General features: G+C 35.4%; 1 protein-coding gene and 1 pseudogene across 2 annotated transcripts in view; one reads left to right on the forward strand and one right to left on the reverse strand.

Moving 5' to 3' along the window:
- The first annotated feature begins 2,044 nt into the window (after window positions 1-2,044).
- Window positions 2,045-20,153, forward strand: part of LOC126763886 (kelch-like ECH-associated protein 1B) — a 108,732-nt gene continuing 90,623 nt past the window's right edge. The window contains exon 1 of one of the 2 annotated variants that reach the window (XM_050481646.1): window positions 2,045-2,188. The gene's annotated coding sequence lies outside the window, so the exon portion shown is untranslated. The remainder of the gene's footprint in view (window positions 2,189-20,153) is intronic. The other variant, XM_050481648.1, reaches the window with a different exon arrangement.
- On the reverse strand, window positions 4,384-5,916 carry LOC126763976 (uncharacterized; annotated as a pseudogene).

Below are 20,153 nucleotides of genomic sequence, written 5' to 3' on the forward strand. Positions count from 1 at the left end.
ATTCAAAAATATGCACTAAGAAAACATGTTATTTCTCAATGTTTCTCTAAATTTTTTCACATTTTCCTTTTGTTATATTTAAATATACACTTTAAAGATTGAAATAAGTTCACATTTCACTTTTATTTTGTAATATTTTACCTATATTTATTAATTTAAAAATCACTTAGAACACTCATCGTTGCAAAGGCTAGATTGTTTACAATTATGAGGAAAACGAGCGTTGCCACATCTCAAACACCAAATTTGTAGGATTCTTAACGATTTTTCTTTGTTTGTTCTTTTGCGTGATTCTTTTTTCAATATTAATTATAATAAAAAATACTTTCCAACAGTTTTCAAGTTATAATATTGAGTTGTGTAAACTTGTTCCATATACACATGTATACATACATATGTATACATATATACAATACATATGTATGTATATGTATAATATGCGATTTATGTTTAATAAAAATAAAGAAGTAAAAATCTATAATAATATTGTAAAATTTATATCATATCGGGGTGACTGAAGTACTTTCGCGTAGTACTCCTCTCTGCGTTGGCGGCCTTCGGCCGCGCTTTAAAAAAATAACCCTGGTCGAGCGAATACCCGGGGTGACTGAAGTACTTTTGCGTAGTACTCCCTGGTCGAGCAAATACCCGGGGTGACTGAAATACTTTCGCGTAGTACTCCTTTCTGCGTTGGCGGCCTTCGGCCGCGCTTTAAAAAAATAACCCTGGTCGAGCAAATACCCGGGGTGACTGAAATGCTATCACGTAGTACTCCTTACTAAAAATAACTTTGGCTGAGCGAATACCCGGGGTGACTGAAGTACTTTGGACTTTTGCGCGGCCTTCGGCCGCGCTTTAAAAAAATAACCCTGATCGAGCAAATACCCGGGGTGACTGAAATACTTTCGCGTAATACTCCTTTCTGCGTTGGCGGCCTTCGGCCGCGCTTTAAAAAAATAACCCTGATCGAACAAATACCCGGGGTGACTGAAATTTTAGTACTTTTCTGCTGCGCTTTAAAAAAATAACCCTGTTTCGCGTCAGTACTTTCGCATTTCTGCGTTAAAATAAAAAATATATTGAGTTTCGTTATAAAGTGGTTATATTTTTTGGTTATCTTGCACTAATATTCAAACAAAGTTTAAGTTTTCATTATAAAATGGTTAAATATTATCATATAATATTCTTATATAATATAGTATATAATATTACATATTTGTTTATTAAATTAAATAAAGAACATATCCATATGAATGGATAGAGGAATTTTTGGGAAAAAAGGCATTTCAGCGAATTTCCTTATTATCACATGGCAGCGCTCCATTTCGTCGTAATTTTAGCACACAAATGATGTTCACTACGAGTGTAAAATGTAATTTTTAAAATAAAGATTTCTTCGGTAAAAAAACTGTTAAAAGTGTAAAATGTGGATTTATTAAAAAGTTTATAGTTTAAACTAATTAATTTGAAGTGAAAAATGTGAGTAAAGTGTGTTTAATGCGGTAAAATAGCTTGTTGAAATGCTCGAATTTTGGGAATTTTTGAACTTTAAGGTCGAATATCTCGTAAACTAAGCGTTTGCGGTACCTATAACCCTATATATTTTTTAATCAGGAGGACTTCCTCTTTCCAACGGTACCTTCAAATCGCGGCGCCAAAGAAATCGGAATTGTGCCCATTCAGCCCTCGGCACGGGTACCTCGACACCTTGGCTTAGGGTGGTGTTGGTGCGGGTATCCTCATACTTCCAACAATAGGAGATGGGCGTAAAAAATAGGGTTTATTCATCCATTTCACTATTGTGGGAATTATGGGGTGTCCCTCTTAGTTCGTAAGATTAGCGTGCGTTTCCTTTGTGATGCACACTTTACTCTTACTTAAGCCCATTCGCCACGACAAGGCGACCAACTTCAAAGAGGGCTGCGTACTAAGCTTTATAAACTATTTTGTATCGGGTATTTTATAGGTTTATACAATGGCCACAATATCTTGTAATATAATTTCGGTTGGTGACATAAATTGACTGTGCAACCTTCTAATAATATCTCCAAATAAAAAGTGGAACATATATGTAGATGAGTTAACATATACAAGAATTTTATTGCTTATTAAACATTCCAGCAACGTATAAACTTTACTCAGTTTTGTGCTACTTATTTCGTTTTCGTATTCATATTTAACAATTTTTGTAAGTATTGTGAACTTATGAGTACATGCATAACTCTGTGTGAATGGCTAATCAATTCATATTCTATATTACATCTTGCATCTGCTAATGTTATCTATGTACATATGTATGTATGTTTGTATGTACATAAGTAAGTAAATCGAATTTTCAGGTATCGAGCTTGTTTTGCTTTAGTAATACTTCATAAAGTATGTCCTTAACAACCAGAAAGACGAGAAATTCACGAGAAACTGTGAATTACATACTATGTACATTAAATAAAATATTGCGGCTGGAATTTAGAATATCGTCTCATGATGTCAAAGTTAAAATGGGTGGGTGAATTTAGAATAACATCCCCGAAGGCCGCCAACGCAGAAAGGAGTACTACGCGAAATTACTTCAGTCACATATTACACATATACATATGTACATATGTAGAAAGTATTGGGAAATGTTTAGTATCGCGCCGGTTTAGTATCGTTTATGGAGAAAAACAGGGGGGCCTACCCCCCTCACGCCCCCTTATCGGAAAGAGGAAGATTCGACCTTTTTAATACAACTTTTTAGTACAGGGCACAATTGCTCTCTCGGTATTAAACCGTTTTCCTCCGCAAAACGGACTCCTTGGTCATGCGTGCGCAGCTCGGTGCCAACACGCATAAGGCTCCACTTAACCCGTGGGGACGGCGTTTCTAAAAAAAATAATATATTCCAATATTAGAATATCTTATTATTTATTATTATTACTCACCATTTGCAATTTCCCACATTGTTTTATAATATTTTTGTTTCCAATAAAGCCGAATAACAGAAAACGTATTTTGCATAACGCCAAATTTTAAAATATGGGTAAACATATGAAAAGTATCGCTATGCTTCCCAGCACACATATTAGATAGATAGGGTGTATCAAATTTTTTTCGCATAGAACTCCTTTTTGCGTGGTCGGCCTTCGGCCGCGCTTCAAAAAAAAATAACCCTGGTCGGTCCAACACCCGGGTGTATCAGATTTTTTTCGCATGGAACTCCTTTTTGCGTTGGCGGCCTTCGGCCGCGCTTCAAAAAAAATAACCCTGGTCGGTCCAACACCCGGGTGTATCAGATTTTTTTCGCATGGAACTCCTTTTTGCGTTGGCGGCCTTCGGCCGCGCTTCAAAAAAAATAACCCTGGTCGGTCCAACACCCGAGTGTATCAGATTTTTTTCACATAGAACTCCTTTTTGCGTTGGCGACCTTCGGCCGCGCTTCAAAGAAAATAACCCTGGCCGGTCCAACACCGGCTACGCCATCCACAGTATTTTAGCATTGAACACCTTTTCGCGTTCACTTCATACATTTATTGCTAACTGGGTGTAATTTATTCCCTTTTGTTCGTGCTTTCTCGGTAATTTGACAGTTGAAATTAGGCAGTCATTTTGGTTTTTCGCATTATTGAACTCAATGCAGAAAAAGGTGTATTTTATTTAAAGATTTACAGAGAAATTAATCAAAAGTAATTAAAAACATTACTAGTGTGTTTATAATTCATAAGTAATATATGTGCGTGAAAATGTATCCATAATTGGTTTGGTACAATGCACAACAGGTGAAAATACACTAGCATATATTGAGAAATTTGCAAAAAATAGCCTTTTTTAAAGTGAATTTGTGCAAAAATTTGTGAACCGATTTTTATAAAATATGTTTTAAAATAAAGTTTGATAATTTAAGCTTACTTTCGTGTTTAAAATTTTCAATTCGGTTGTCTCGTTTAGGTACAGTGAGCCAAAATTAACCGGCGCGATACTAAACCCAACCCAAAGTATTTTTTTTTTATAGTTAATATATAAAAATGTACGGACAGAGAAGGTTCTTCAGGTTAAGAAAATATATACAGTGGGCGACCAAAGTCTACGTAAGACGACCATTTCGGCTATCTGACATGTCCAAAAGCATAATGAAAAAAAGTAAAGCTGCAATTTTGTTTTAAATGCGCTTTGGGTAAAATTTAGAATAACATCCCCGGATTTCGGGAATAAAATGGGTATCACTGGAAAGGTGACGTTCTGCAGATCACGAAAATATATATATTTAGTTGCCGCTGACTTATAGTTTTAAAGATATTTGCATTTAAAGGTGAAAAATTAACAACTTTTATATTGATAATTTGTTTATTGTGAATAACTTTTTCACTTATATTATGCACTTTTCACTTACTAATACTTCACTATAACGTTTCTGTATATTAATTTTTTTTTATTATTTGTTGTAAATAAAGCTTTATTTTAATTATTTTATTTTAGTTAAATTCACAGCATTTGCACAAGAATAGGGTTGCATACTAGCAAATAAATGGTATTGCCATATCTGCCTAGTTGTCAACAAAAGAAAATAAGCAAGAACATTATACCCCAAATACCTGAAAAAATTTTAATAAAAAATATTTTGTCATAAATTAAAGCAAAAACGAATTTAAGGTTGGTATGTATGTTTTATTGCTTGTAAAAGCTTTTCGAACGGGTCTTCATGGTTTCTTCGTATGGTTTTACGCCACAGATACTCAATAATTAAATCTGTAAAATTTTGTTGGTTCGTGTAATTGTCCTTTAAAAAGAATCTTTTTATGACACGCCACTGTAACTCAATCCTTTGAGTGTGTGTCCCGTCTGGGGCGATAAAGGGATTATCCGGATCACTATGATTGACCCTTCGGTGCTCATACCCATGATCGGAAAGGCAATTATGTGCCCTCCAAAAGTCGGTACATATAATTGACCCTTCCGCCACGTGCTTCTTGATAATAGGTATGAGCACCTCAGCGGATCTAATGTTGTCGGGACACTGCCAATCTCAAGTCCTCGCTCCCATCCTCTACCATGCCCAGTACCCAGTGACCTTCAACTCTTCTACCTGAAATATGAGAAAATAAGTTAATACGTAAAATTTTATATACATATATAAGAGTTGTTATCTTTATTGTATTTTCGTTTTCCAAACTTGCTTTCATCAATTTGTACTATTTTTCCGGGACCACCAATTTTCCCCACAGCCTCTTCCTGATCTATTTTTTACAACACAACGGCTTCTCGACAATAGCTGTACCAATCGCATATGGTGGCTGTTGACAAAATAGCTATAAAGCTGTTTTTTCTTACTTCAGTCTGACACCAATGAGAAGCGTATGCGAACATCAGATAAAATATCTGAGACAATGGTATTTTCGCATTTTCAAACCAAGTACCTTTAGCCCTCGATATTGCAGCCAGCGAACGGCAACTACCTCTACGGCATCTAAAAGATCCCACCGTATTATTCCCAGATAGAGTGGGGATCATGGGTGTTTTGTGCTTGCGGCACAATTTATTGCTTAAAATTAAGCCCTCTTGTTCCGCAAAGGCAATGCATTGCTCCCTAGTGCTAAACGTCTGAACAACTTTTGTTATATTCCACATTCTTCTTGATTCTGCAACGGTAAGAACACTTCGACGTACACCGCGGCTGGTGGAAGGTTCATCGAAATCTACAGAATACTTTATTAAAAATTGAAAAATTTATTATTTTTTTTTTTAATAAAAAACCAATTTAAAGAAATGAAAATATTTATAAATCATTAACCACACTTGCTAATTGCTTCACCAAATTTAAAAGTAAAAGCGAAACAAAAAAAAGAAACAGTACTTAGTTTGAAAATTAACAGTACAATTGTTGCTAGAATTATTCCCGTTAAAGAAAATGAAGTGTTAAAAAGGGAGTTATACCCTTCACGGTATTACAACTTTTTATCCAAGCTTTAAAAAATTATTCTAGTTGATCGAATTCTGTGGAATCCTTCATCGTCGATCCAACACCGGGGTATTCAGTGGAGAAAGGAGTTCTACGCGAAGGAACTCTGAACACTCCGGTGTTGGATCGACCTGTGTTATTTTTTTTTAAGCGCGGCCGAAGGCCGCCAGTACAGAAAGAAATTCTACGCGAAGGAACTCTGAACACCCCGGTGTTGGATCGACCTGGGTTATTTTTTTTAAGCGCGGCCGAAGGCCGCCAGTACAGAAAGGAATTCTACGCGAAAGAACTCTGAACATATTTTTGAAATATGAACGAGAATTGATAAAAATGAGAAATACATAATAGAAAAATGTATAGTTCGAGCGCTCGAAAAAAAATAACCCTGGTCGGTCCAACACCCCGGCGTTCATAATTCTTCTGTGTCCAACTTCTTCTTCTTTCTGCAATAATAATGAATTATAAATTTTTCTATTATGTATTTCTCATTTTTACCAATTCTCTTTCAGACCCGAATATTGAGAATATCGATATTTAAATTTCTTCTTATTTTTCCAATTATTATTATTTTCCTATTATGTATTTCTCAGTTTTACCAATTCTCCTTCAGACCCGAATATTGAGATTATCGATATTTTAATTTCTTCTTATTTTTCCAATTATTATTTTCCTATTATGTATTTCTCATTTTTACCAATTCTCTTTCAGACCCGAATATTGAGAATATCGCTATTTTAATTTCTTCTTATTTTTCCAATTATTATTATTTTCTTATTATGTATTTCTCATTTTTACCAATTCTCTTTCAGACCCGAATATTGAGAATATCGATATTTTAATTTCTTCTTATTTTTCCAATTATTACACTGTGATAGTCAAAAAAAAAGACAAGACCAAATTCGACGGTTTCCCCCTATTTCGGGTCCTCCGAATCGAACTGCATCATTACTTTTTTGAGTTACAATCATGATTTCATACAAAAATTTTTGTTGAAGTTTTTCATCAAAGTGGCCCATTGTAAGAGAAAGGCTCATTTTTCTTCGGTCTCTAACTTTTTTAATGTTGACTTTTTTGGTAAACTTTCTTTGGCAAAGCTTCTCAGAATAAGTCCGTCTTTAAGTGCTTAGATGACTGTAAACCCCAAAATCAATGTTTTTTGTGTCCTTATAGCCAATATGTCGAAAAAACTGAAATTTAATCCATTTTTTTTAATGTTTTTTCTCTCACGTTTGGTTAATATTTTAATTTACCCTTTGATACTTATACAATAAGTGACATCTTGTAATAGTAAGAAACTTAAGCAAAGACAAAGTTCTGAGCAAACTAACCATTAGAAAAAAACTTAACAAAATTTGTATTTTTTAAAAAAGCTACACTAACTATGTTTGTGTGCTGTTTTATTTTTTTTGTATCTTATAAGTGTTATCAATAAGTATCATAAATTTGTACACAATATTTAAATTAAATTTAATAAGGCTCATCTATCAATGTCCAACACAAATCAGCAAGCAACGAGTCAAGCTTTTTGCCGTTGTACCAATGCTCAAGGGGGGGCGGCGACTTGGTGAAATCTTGCTCCATGCTCATCGGATTCAGTCGGAAGTTGCTGCTCAAAATGGTCCCTGTGATGGTGAAGGAAATGAATTTTTAAGGACATATTCACACCTATTTCTTCAAAAGCGTCTACCATGTCATCCACATATTTTTTCCAATCTTCAGACCGGTACACTCCTATGCAATGGTTTATAACGGTCATAACGGAGTTCCAGGCAATTTTTTCATTTGGCCTTAGAAGTTCTCCGAATTTTGCGTTCTTCATAAGTTTTCTTATATCGGGGCCATTGAGAACACCTGAAAATAATGCATCAACATAACATTCGTTCTATTAAAAGAGTTAAAATACCTTCTTTTATTTTCGCAACACTTAGTCTTGGAAATATTTCTGTCAAACATTTAAAAGCTTCGGCATCTCGATTTATTGCTTTTATGAAATTTTTGACAATTCCCAATTTTATGTGCAGTGGTGGTAGCAAAATGTTATTAGCTGGTATCAGCGAAATATGGATAACATTTGCCACATTTAAATGAAATTCTGTGCGAAGCTTCCAATCACGCATTCTATATTGGTTTCCCCGGTACCTTGTGTCCCAATGAAAAATGAAGCACATATTTTTTATGTGTCCTATCTGCAAACCAGTAAGCAAGGCGATAAGGTTACAAAACACATTGATTTTGGGGCTTACAGTCATCTAAGAACTTAAAGACGGACTTATTCTGAGAAGCTTTGCCAAAGAAAGTTTACCAAAAAGTCAACATTAAAAAAGTTAGAGACCGAAGAAAAATGTGCCTTTCTCTTACAATGGGCCACTTTGATGAAAAACTTCAACAAAAATTTTTATATGAAACCATGATTGTAACTCAAAAAAGTAATGATGCAGTTCGATTCGTAGGACCCGAAATAGGGGGAAACCGTTGAATTTGGTCTTGTCTTTTTTTTGTTTTGAAAAAAGCTATCACAGTGTTATTATTTTCCTATTATGTGTTTCTCATTTTTACCAATTCTCTTTCAGACCCGAATATTGAGAATATCGATATTTTAATTTCTTCTTATTTTTCCAATTATTATTATTTTCCTATTATGTATTTCTCATTTTTACCAATTCTCTTTCAGACCCGAATATAGAGAGTATCGATATTTTAATTTCTTCTTATTTTTCCAATTATTATTATTTTCCTATTATGTATTTCTCATTTTTACCAATTCTCGTTCAGACTCGAATATTGAGAATATCGATATTTTAATTTCTTTTTATTTTTCCAATTATTATTATTTTTTATTATGTGTCTCTCATTTTTATCAATTCTTGTTTAGTCTCGAATATCGAGAGTATCGATATTTCGAAACCGATCGCTGCTTGTATCACTAGTACTCAATTGAATTTCGAACAGTGATGCCATTTATAGCTTAAATATCGTGCAAAATCATAATTTTTCTTTTTGTTTTTACTACAAAAAAACATAAAAAGAGATGCGCCATATATATTCGTAAATTGGAATTGAAAACACGAATTTTAAGACATTTCCCGTGAAAATTGGTGCACGTTTTCCGAAAAGCCGCTCTCCTGAACCTTTACCTAAGCAAATATCTAAATAATAAATATAAAATAAATAAGTTGAAATATAGCAGTGAAAAAGTTATATGAAAGAAAAAGTTACTATAAATGGAGAAATTGCAAATTGAAATTAGCGAAATTTTCAACTTAAAATGCAAATATCTCGAAAACTAAAACTATTTTCTTAATCTGGAGCATAAGTCCTATCCAACCATACCACTTTTAACCCTGAAATCGTGGGATGGTATACTAAAGTTTCCCCTATTAAAAACTTCACAAGTTAATAACATAAAACGCAAAAAATTCAATGGCAAAAGTCTATTTGAAAATCAAAAGGAAATATTAGGTTGTCAAAAAAGTCTTGCGGTATTTTTATTGAAATTGAAATGAATTTTTGATGACTCATGCCCAGCTCTTGACCGATGCTACGGCTGCTACTATGCCGGTCTCTTTCGACCAATTCAACTATTTTATCGCAATTTTCGACGACAGGCATTCCGGAGCGTGGCGCATCTTCGACCACCTCTACACCAGAACGAAAACGTTGAAACCATCGTTGTGCGGTGGAAATGGAAACTGTATCGGGTCCATAAACTGCACAAATTTTATTGGCGGCTTGAGATGTATTTTTGCCTTTATCGTAGTAGTACTGTAAAATATGCCGTATTTTCTCTTTATTTTGCTCCATGTATGCGATGCTATAACGACTCAAAAGAAACGACAATCAATCAAACACGTGTTAGCGCGTGAAATGAGCTTTCCAAAAAGGTATAGCATGACCCGATGCGACGATAAAACTAGAACTACGCGCTTTCAGTGCCAACTAGCGAAAATACTGCAAGACTTTTTTGACAACCCATTACTTTGATAAGGCACTAAAAGTTAAAATAAGTCGTCGTTTAATGTTTTGTTAACCCTCCACTAGCATCTATAACTGCTTGCAAACGTCGGGGCATTAAACGAAACGACTAAATATTCGATTTCAAGAGCCGTTATTTGTTGCCATTCCTGTTGCAGCTTCGCTTTTAGACTAGAGCACTATTAATGTCATGTTTCCGTATCTTCCGCTCCAAAAGCTCCAGAACGTGTTTAATAATATTCAAGTCTGGGCTTTAAGGAGGTGATTTCAGTTGTCGTGGAGCGTAGTAAAGCAAGCAGTCCTTCACGATATGGGAGGTATGTTTTGGATCGCCAGCCTGTTTTAAGATCAAACTCTCACCAAGACATAGTTTATCAACCGATACATTTAAGTTTTGTTCCAAAATTGATTTATATTGAAAGCGATTCATGTTACCCTCCACAAACACCAAATTTCCAACTCCAGGTGTAGCGACACTGCCCCAAACTATTACTCTCCCAACGCCATGCTTCACTGTAGGAACTAAGTGTTTCGGGTTCATTGCGGTATTTGGTTTTCTCCAAATTTTGGCTCTACCGTCACTTCCAAATAAATTGTATTTTGACTCATCGGTAAATAATATTTGTTTCCAGAAATCAATTCTCTTGTGTCTAAATACTTTTGCGCGAATTCCATTCGAAGTTTGCGATTTGTTTCACTTATATACGGTTTCTTGCGCGGAGTTCTGCTGTGAAACCCCTTATTCAAGGCTCTTTGAACTGGTCGTGGATGCACACTTGAATTCGCCCTAGTTGCTATCTCTGCGGCCAACTTAGTGGCTGTCACTTTCGGATTTTGATCCACTTCTTTCAAAATGAACGATACATCTCTGCGACTCAGCTTCTTTGTGCGACCACTGCACGGTTTATTTTCAAGACTATTCATATTTTTGTAGTAATTTAGTATCGTTTGAACCGTTGATTTTGTTAAATTTAATACACGATTTGAACAATAAGTTTAATATTGATATAAAACTATTTTTGCACTATATAATGTAAAAAAATGTGTACAAACGAATCAGTGAAGTGTTAGTGCACATAAATATAAAAAAATAAGTGTAAAATCAATTTTAAATCAAAAAAATACGTAATTCAAATAGTGGTAATTTTGAACGTGTCGGCTTTAGAATACCGTCCCAGGATTTCGGAAATAGAATAGGTATGGTCGGTTAAAGGAGGTTCTCCAGATTAACAAAATGGAATTTAACGCGAAAAAAACTTGACAAACCCCGGTGCACCATAAAGGAGGAGTAGGGAAAGTATCAGCTGATGTTATGTAAACAAGGACACAGCTGGGAGGTGCCCATGTAGAAACGTCAAGGGGAGTCCGGGGTTGAGTTTCTATTGGAATCCAAAATGGCCGACTTTTACCGGAAAATGGTTGCATTGTGTTATTTTCTTTTAATTTATGGAAAAGTTGTCCCCAAAATATTGGTTATATATAAAACTTTAATATATGTATATGAGTTCTTAAGTTTTTTATTCATGCCTCTTTTTAACTGTGGTAAGTTAAAAAATGTTCACCACAGAAAACTGTGCCAAATAGTGGGGTCCAGAATATACTTATTCACAGCTAAATTTACATTTTTTCAAGACAATTTGTTTGTTTTTATTTAATTAATTTAATCTGCAAGCTGCATAAATTACCTAAACGTATGGGGATACACTTAAAATATCTAATATATCTTGTTAGTATTGCTATTGAGCATGGCGAAATAGTGTTGCGTAAGCTAATTTAAACTACCTTTTATGAAAGAAATATATTTACTGTATTTATAGTATAAAGATATTGCAAATTCAAAAACTTATCTCTTTAAGAAGCCTATTAATGTTAAAACTTAGTTTAGAACTAAAAAGTAATGTAGTAATTTTTCATGTAAAGGGTTGTTCATAAAGTATGCATATATTTTCATCGCTAAACTGACTAAATCGCCCAGGGCAAACAAAATCATACTCACATTCCTACACAAATACTCCATTTGGGAACGGGTAGAACTCCTGATCGCCGGCGTATAGCTAAATTCTAACATACTTACACATGTAGAACGTGTATGTAGTTTGTGATTAAACAAATTTATAATTAAAGTATAGGAAACATGGGTATTATATTATCTCTTGATTTATCTTACAATGAAAAATTTTGTTTTATTGTTCAAAAGAATTGTTATGATATGTAATACAAAATTTTTTCCACAACAGTTGTTTCTTTTGGTCCACTCATTATCAAATATAATTTCCAATTCGTCCATGAATAAGTTAACTAAAACGCTTAAAAATATATAGATATAATTAAATTTTTTGATAACAGCATTAAACTTCATTCTATAACCTAAATTGAAAATAGTATTCATAAAGGTAGTACTATAATATATACATAAATAATTATTATAGCATTTTCGTTTTACGCAACCCGTTTTGACCTCTCCCCACCCTTATTCACCACCGGTGGCCGTGATGTTTTTATTGTAAAGGACTGTGAATGGGCACTTCCCCTACTCAGGGTTATTTTTTTGAAGCGTGCCCGAAGGCCACCAATGCAAAAAGTAGTTTTTACACGAAAAAAATTGACACACCCCATTGGCTGGCGGGTAATAAAAATATATATATATATATATGTATATACAACTGCAAAAATCCTTTTTTTTTTTTGGTATAATCTATTTTCTTTATTTCTTTTGGTTCATTTACAAATGATGATATAAGGTAACACTGATTATTTGACAGACTGTAACCCTTTAGTTGTTGTTAAATAAATAGATTTGCACAATAAGTTTAATATTAAAATATTACTGTTTTTGCAACATATAATGTAAAAAAAAATGTGTACAAACGAATTAGCGAAGTGTGAAGTGAACATAAAAATGAAAAATATAAATGTAAAATTAGTTTTAAATCGAAAAAATACTTATTGCAAATATCGGTAATTTTCAACTTTAAACGCAAATATCTCGAAAACTATAAGTTTCCTGCGGCTATAACTATATATATTCTTGATCATTTTATTCCCGAAATCCTGTGATGGTATACTAAAGTTTTCCTATTTTGAACTTTAAAGGCAAATATCTCGAAAACTATTGGTTTCCTGCGGCTATAACTACATATACATATATATTCTTGATCTGGATAACCTCCTCTATCCGACCATAAACATTTTGTTTCCAAAATCCTGGGACGGTATTCCAAAGCCGACCCAAAATTCGATTATATCGCGTTCATCGAATTACTTACGAAACAAATCAAAATGAATAATACACGAAGAGAGTAGAGAAAAATTGAAAACGTGATTTTCTGGTGCATATGATTACAAAAAAAAAATGCTGAGTCGGTACCAACAAAAGATGCCAACATTTATAACACGTTGTTTCCAAACGAAGGATCGGAAAAAGCGTTATTGGGCACAATTACCGTTGAGCGAACGGTACCAGCAGCTGAAGACGTTGCCGCCACAGGTCGTGAATGAAGTTCAAAGTCAGCGATCATTGAATGATGTTTTGGCAAAAAGAACGTCAAACGTTCAATTATTTTTTAACGGAGCTACGATGAGGTATGAAAGTCGAATGCTGCGTGATCGGATTTTTACAGCGGTGTTTGATAGGAAACTTCAGTTGAAGTTGTTGGATGGACGAAATTAAACACTTGATAGTGTTATTGATATTTGCGAAGCAATTGCAAATGGCCAGCCCAGGATCGCACATGTTAATGTGGAAAGAAAGGACATTTTCGCAAGTTGTGTCAACAAAACAAAAACAATCTGGAATCAAATGCGTCGGAGCCGAAAGCAAAGAAAAATTCATGCACTATGTAATTTTATTCTGTATAGAACTCATTTATACATAAAATAGCAGATATTAAATGTGTAATTTGTTTTATCATTTGTTTGTATTTTTATGTATGTACATATGTATTTTTATTGTAGCCATTGCTCCTCCTAAATAATATACATAAATAAATAAAGCTCGAGTGTCGCTTATAAATGTATAGCCGTTGGAAAGAGGAAGTAAAGTTTTGATTTAAAGTATATAGGGTTATAGGTACTGCAAATGCTTATTTTACAAGATATTCGCCTTTTAAGTTATAAATTCCAACATTTCAACAAGCAATTTATTTACATTTAACACAAAAATGTGCGCATTTTCAGTTTAAATTCGTTAAATATTGAAAACATTTAAGCGATGAGTTAGGGTTTCAAGGTAAAAAAAAGAGAGCTTCTCCCAGAACATCTTGGAAAAAAAACAATTTGCGATGTTCACCATAATTGGCTCTAAATTATTCGAAAATAAAAAACCAAGAAAAACTAGTCAAATGATAATCAAATCTTCTTCCCAACGATCTATGATAATTTTTTTTCATTTAAAAATTTTTGCCGACTGTAAACTGTTATTTTCTACTAAAAACTTCGCCCTTTTGTGGATGGCAACACCCTTTATGTTAAAAAAGTGTAGTAAACGTTGAGGAGCACGGATTTTGAAAAAGTAGTTTTGAGAAAAACGCGTCTAAAGTTTATGAACTAAAAAAGTCAATACTGTATAAAAGGTCCGAATAAAAATAATAAATTCGCAAAAAAATGTACCTTGAAACCTTATCTTCTCCCTTAAACAAATTCACAATTCTATCTTTTCAAAATTTCTTTTGACACTCGTAGTGGACATCATTTATCTGCAAAAAATTGCCGAAAATGGAGCGTACCCATATGGTAATAATATCTGAAATTCCTCTTTTTCGTTAAAAATCATCTTTTTAATTTAGCAATATACTTATTGCGTAGTCGAAAAACTCTTCGTATTTCTAATCAAACTCCAACTTTTTTTTATATTTATTATGTCCAATATTGAACAAAATAGTTAAATTTTGGTCGACCACTTTTTGCCATTTTTCCGCTAGAGACATTAATCCATCAGTGTAAATCATTCTTCCCTTTTTTTTAATTTTTTAAAAAATATAGTGAATTTCTTCATTATTTTTCACTCATTAGAACAGCTGTAACTTTTTAACTTCCCCGAACTTTTTTAGGTTAAATGAAGTTTAAAATCTCACCTTTCGATCACTATATGGTATGACACAATGTGATTCAATTCCCACGACAGCCGGTTCTACGCACCGGAATTTACTCGGATTTTATCCGACCAAGGGCTGTTATTTCGGCGATCTAACCCCGTTTTAATCGGTAAGTGTTAATTTGTGTTTGTCGTCATTGGAGCAATGCAGCGGCAGGGTTGCTCCGTATCCTCCTGACTCGTGCTGACATTGAGTCCAACCTGGGCCCGGAGGAATTTTTCTGCTGCGTTTGCGCAAAAAGGCTCCATCCAAACTCCACCTCGATCAGGTGTAATAGATGCAATGAATGGAGCCATCTTAAGACCTGCTCAGTGCTTAAGACTCACAGTGAGTGGACCACGAGTTACGTGGCCCCATGTTGCTTCCGCAATACTGCGACACTAGCCTCAACGGCTGTGCAATCTGCACATAGTTCGCGCGCTGCGCCACCACTCACCCCGAGTGGCCCACAGAGGACCTCCACAGTCTTCAGGAACTCAAACAGGCAACATAGGTAACTTGAGCTTCATACTACCCTAGAATGTCAGAGTACAGCTCTCCGGTCAGGCGATGTCGAGCTCGAAATATTTAATATATACATCCCCCCAGTTACATGTTGCTTTACAAGATGTCACCCGAATATAAGCGCGCTACTTCGTGGTGAAAACCGTTTGGTACTAGGAGACTTTAACGCGCACCACGATCTTTGGAATTCCTGCCTGTCAAATGATCGTAGGGGGATGGAGCTGGCGGAATAGATTGACGATTCGACATTCTGCACAATGAATGACGAAGCCCTCACCAAAGTTATGGGCACCTGTAATAGCTCGCCCGATATTAACATTGCTAGTGGTAGTCTGCTAAATAGTATAACAATTCAATTCAATGGTCATGCCTCTTCGGACCCGAAGAAGTGCGCGAGCTATTTTAGCTGGCAGTTTACACTGCACCCTTCGTTAGACAAAGCCAAACGATTTGTTAACTGACGGCTGCGCGAAATGCCAAACGACTGCGCGCCACTTACTTTCACCGATGAGGAAGTTCAGAATGTCATCAACAAATCAAATTCCTTCAAATCCATTGGCCCTGATGGAATTAACATGCTAATGTTAAAGCATCTAGGCTCGGCGGGAGTAAGTTATCTCACCTAGGTCCTGTACCTGTCGCTTACCACTCTTCAAATACCCGATGTGTGGAAAGTCGGAAGAGTGGTCCCACTACTGAAACCTTGGAAAAACGCCAACAAAGGAAAATCTTATCGTCCGATAACTCTCCTCTCCCCAGTCGTGAAACAACTTGAGGCCTTGCTACTCCCGACTTTCACTCACCACCTGGCCAGCCACCAGCATGGATTCCGAAAAGTGCAGAGCACTTAGCGTCATAAACGCTCAGATAGTTCGGGGCCTCAACCAGAAACCACCCTGTGAGAGAACGATCCTCGTAACGTTGGACTTGTCAAAAGCTTTTGACACAGTCAACCACACAACGCTACTGCAGGACAATGAGAAAACTACGCTTCCTCCAGGACTGAAGAGGTGGACCATGAATTACCTGAACGGTCGTCAATCATCCGTACTATTTCGAGGAAAAACATGTAAACTGAAAAGAATTAAACAGGGGATTCCGCAGGGTTGTGTCCTCTCCCCGTTACCGTTTAACTTCTACATCTCGAAACTCCAGCAGCCACCAGAGGGGGTTTCCATAACCTCGTACGCAGATGATTGCACGATATTGACATTTTTACGAACCGGACGAACATCGCAGACGAAGGGCTCGAATTGCCGCGGGAAAGGCGAGTGACTTTAGCGCAACTTCGTTCTGGATATTTTAGCAGGTTAAACCGCTACTTATCTAGAATAGACCCTGACATACCCAATGTAAGTCCTGCATGCAACGAGTCTCCGCATGACACTGACCACCTTTTTGCATGCCCTACCAACCCCACCCATCTAACACCCTTTTCCTCTTGGTCCGACCCCATCGAAACAGCACGTTTCCTGGGCCTCCCGTTAGATGACGTCGACGACAACACAAATAACCCTTTCCATCCTAACGGGGATTGATAACCGTTATAACAACAACGACAACACAATGTGTTTGATAGCACTATGCGACTGCACCAATCACTATTAGCAAAATAAGAATGCCATTCCAAGCATATGGATTTTTTCTTATTTGAGTTTAATAAAGAAATAAGTAATATACATATAATAATATTACGTAGTAAAATACTTAGGTTAACCTGGGTATTGGCTGGACCAGGGTTATTTTTTTTAGAGGGCTGCCGATGGCCAACACAAAAAGAAGTATTACGCAAAAGTATCTCAGTCACGCCGGGTATTGGCTTGAATAGGTATTACGGGAAAGTACACACAAAGAAAATGCTGACCTTGAAAGTTGAATTTATTTTCGTAGCTTAAGTTGTTTAGGAGATATTTACATTAAACCAACTGAAACCCCTGTGCCAAATTACAGTTCCTTATCTTATTCTGGTGCTTAGTTATGGGACTATATAGGTCTTCGCTTATCGTCAGTTTTTGGGGGTCGTGGTAATGGTAATGCCTAGAAATATACATATATTACCCTATATCTAACTCGATTAGTTTAGGTGATGCACACATCCGTTAGGTGAACAAAACTATTATACTCTGTAGCAACATGTTACAAGAATATAAAAACACCAAAAACTACCGAAAGAGTGCAGTACCAATTTATACCCAGCAGAAAAAAATGATGTACTAAGAAAGAAAGCAAGTGAAAAAAATATAAACAAATACACATACATGATCGAATTTGCTCTATTTTATCAATTGTGCTACTTCTCGCGTGAAAGAAGTTAGAAGTTTTAAAAATGGGGAGGAAACCAAGTAATTTAACGAAAAATGAGAAATGTGTAAGACTGCAACGAAATTATTCCATTGTTCAATATATTAATACAATGTATAAAAGGAGTGGAAGATTCAATTTAAAAATTAGAAGTCAAAACAGATGTTTAAAATAGGCGCTATTGTTTTTGGATATCATATAACTGCCCAAATTACTTGAACACGCCACCTCAAAGCCCGGACAAAAGCCACTTGAGAACTTGTGGTCTGTTTTGAAAACTTAATTAAAAAATTATAATCGACGCTATTCCGTTTTCGTTTTCAAACGATGTCAGAATGACTATTTGGAATTCCTGTTGGCGTTATTGTAATTTACCAAAAATAATATCATTTGAAACGAATATACTCGTAGAGTCCACGAAATAAGTATAGCGTACAAGCTAAAAATCTCTTACATTCACCTTTAAATTTCATATGATTAGTTTTATGTTATTTATCAATGGAATGAACCTCGAGTAGTATTTTCACAATATTTAAAAACAAAAATTACTACTTATAAATAAAATAATTCAAAAATTCAATTCACTTGGAACGAAAAATTAAATCAAACTTATTCGAAATATTAATAACTTATATGGTTACCGTTAGCCAAAATAACGGTGTTTATGTGCCTCGGCATGGATTCAATTAGAGAGCGAAGGGTGGAAGTCGGTATTTTCTTCCATTCGGCTTCAATGCACTTCCTTAGGTCTCTAACAGTATCAAATTGTCGACCGACCGGAATAAACTTGCTGCGAAAGTATTCCTCAGAGATTTGCCATGGGATTTAATTCGGGACTTATGGCGGGCCAGTACAATAATGCTACATTTCTGTCCATAAAGAAACGTTTTGTTGCAGCTGCATTGTATATCGCGGCGTTATCTTGCTGAAAAATCCATGGCTCCTCACAAAATCGTTCCGAAAACTCTATTAAGACGTTGTCTATTAGTTCAATATAACTCATAGCATTCATTTTATGTGTTAAAAAACAAATTGGGGTTGCACCATTGTATCCGAAAGCCCCCCATACCATTAGAGATCCTCCCTGGAAATTTCTGGAATGCCTTGTTTCTATTGGTCGTCGAATATCTCTCCAATATTTATCATTGCCGTCAGGGCCATCTAAATTAAATTTTTTCTCATCACTAAAAACCACTTTTTCCACTCGTCGTTCCACAATGAATGCCTTTGGGCATATTGCATCCTTGCAGTTTTGTGCCGAGGTAGCAACTTAGGCTGGGGCGCACGTTTGGCATACTGGATGTTAATATTCTGTTTTAAAATCTGCTGAACTCGACGGGTGGACACTTCAAGATTTAGTTGAAGCCTAATTTTTGTTGGGGAAAGGTTTTTACGGACTGCCAAACGCTTTATTTGCCGTTTCGACCGTTCATCAACCATTGGAGGACGTCCACTTCTTTTCGTTGTACTATAAATTTCGGGATTTTTTAAAAAGGAACATATTGTTTCGGCATCGTTTGAATTTTAGTACGCTCAACAAGCGATAAATGGGTTCCGCGAGGCATTTCTAAATTAGTTACTAAATTAAGCTCGTTAGGATGGATAAATGTTTTTTAATAGTTTATTTAAAGCAAACTCACTTTAAAAATCCTTAAAAATACAGAATAAATTTAACGTCTTGCCAATACGGAATACTTTTCATTATTGTACGCTATAATTATTTCGCTCTGAATGTACAAGTGCGCAAACTAAACAGAAAGTAACGGTACTACAAAAGTACCAGTGCCACAAATAAGTACTGGTCAACAATGAACAAATAGGTCGGAATTGCTTACAAGCGTTAATTTTCAAAAAACGCATGTGTATTTCGATAAATTCCCTTTTTTAGTTTGTGCACTATACTTATTTGGTGGACTGTAGTAAATACATAGTAACAGAAAAAATATGCGTTTGGCAAGGGTTTAAGAAAGGAAATAAACCACATTTTTGATGGGATATTTATTTGTTCAATTTTGTATAATTATATTTTTATATCTATGAAAGCCTAGTTTGACAGAACACGCGTGAGTCGTGTCAAGCTGTTATGTTATTTTTATTCAGCATTTCATCAAGGGAACCCTTACGTACGATTTAATATATTGGCGTACGAATATGAATTTTGCTTACTGTAAATTCGTGTAGGTATCTCTCCGTCCGTCTGTTGGTGCAAGCTGTGTTCCTTGGCGCAAAAATGGGGACGACTTCGTATATGAGTGCATTTGGACCACTGCCGCACCCACAAAACGCCTTTAATCGAAAACCTACAAAATGCCAAAACTAAGCACTAAATTAAGTTATAAAACTGTAATTTG

Source organism: Bactrocera neohumeralis, unplaced genomic scaffold (genome assembly GCF_024586455.1).
Source record: "Bactrocera neohumeralis isolate Rockhampton unplaced genomic scaffold, APGP_CSIRO_Bneo_wtdbg2-racon-allhic-juicebox.fasta_v2 cluster09, whole genome shotgun sequence".
In the NCBI taxonomy this organism is placed as follows: domain Eukaryota; kingdom Metazoa; phylum Arthropoda; class Insecta; order Diptera; family Tephritidae; genus Bactrocera; species Bactrocera neohumeralis.